Genomic DNA, 1374 nt, shown 5'->3' on the forward strand with positions numbered 1-1374 from the left:
TTTTTCATTGTTTCTTTTCCTCACTGGGCTATTTTCCCTAATGGGTCCCCTGGGCTTGTTAAAGTTTTTATAGTTTATGCAGGAGATATTTATTTAAATGTTGTCACTCTTAAAATTTTATTTTTCTTGTTTCTTTTCCTCACTGGGCTATTTTCCCTAATGGGTCCCCCGGGCTTGTTAAAGTTTTTATAGTTTATGCAGGAGATATTTATTTAAATGTTGTCACTCTTCTTAAAATTTTATTTTTCATTGTTTCTTTTCCTCACTGAGCTATTTTCCCTAATGGGTCCCCTGGGCTTGTTAAAGTTTTTATAGTTTATGTAGGAGATATTTATCTAAATGTTGTCACTCTTAAAATTTTATTTATCCTTGTTTCTTTTCCTCACTGGGCTATTTTCCCTAATGGGTCCCCTGGGCTTGTAACATCCTGCTTTTCCAACTAGGATGTAGCTAAAATTCTCTAGTATATCACTTGCAGACATATCCAAAGTAGAGAGCTGCTTTTGAGGCACTTCCATCAGGACGACATGGCTGTCTCGCCCAAAAACAGATTTTTCCCTATGTCAAAATCCGTTAACTTCGCCAACTTCATTGTGAAGGTTATTATTATTATTATTATTATTATTATTATTATTATTATTATTATTATTATTATTATTATCATTAAATGCTAAGCTACAACCCTAGTTGGAAAAGCAGGATGCTATAAGCCCAGGGGACCCAACAGGGAAAATAGCCCAGTGAGGAAAGGAAATAAGGAAAAATAAAATATTTTAGGAATAGTAACAATATTAGAATAAATATTTCCTATTTAAACTATAAAAACTTTAACAGAACAAGAGGAACTAGATAGAAAAGTGTGCCCGAGTGTACCCTCAAGCAAGAGAACTCTAACCCAAGGCAGTGTAAGACCATGGTAAAGAGGCTATGACACTACCCAAGAATAGAGAACAATGGTTTGACTTTGGAGTGTCCTTCTCCTAGAAGAGCTGCTTACCATAGCTAAAGAGTCTCTTCTACCCTTACCAAGAGGAAAGTAGCCACTGAACAACTACAGTGCAGTAGTTAACTCCTTGGGTGAAGAAGAATTGTCTAGTAATCACAATGTTATGGTTTGATGAGCGTGTATCTATCTATCTCTGTTTGTAATTCGCATAACTCAAAAACTATTTGATCGTATTACTATTATTATTATTACTATCCAAGCTACAACCCTAGTTTGAAAAGCAATATGCTATAAGCCCAGGGGCTCCAACGGGGAAAAATAGCCCAGTGAGGAAAGGAAATAAGGAAATAAATAAATGAAGAGAACAAATTAACAATAAATCATTCTAAAATAAGTAACAACGTCAAAACAGACATGTCATATATAAA

This window comes from Palaemon carinicauda, chromosome 18, assembly GCF_036898095.1.
Source record: "Palaemon carinicauda isolate YSFRI2023 chromosome 18, ASM3689809v2, whole genome shotgun sequence".
NCBI classification, from domain to species: Eukaryota; Metazoa; Arthropoda; class Malacostraca; order Decapoda; family Palaemonidae; genus Palaemon; species Palaemon carinicauda.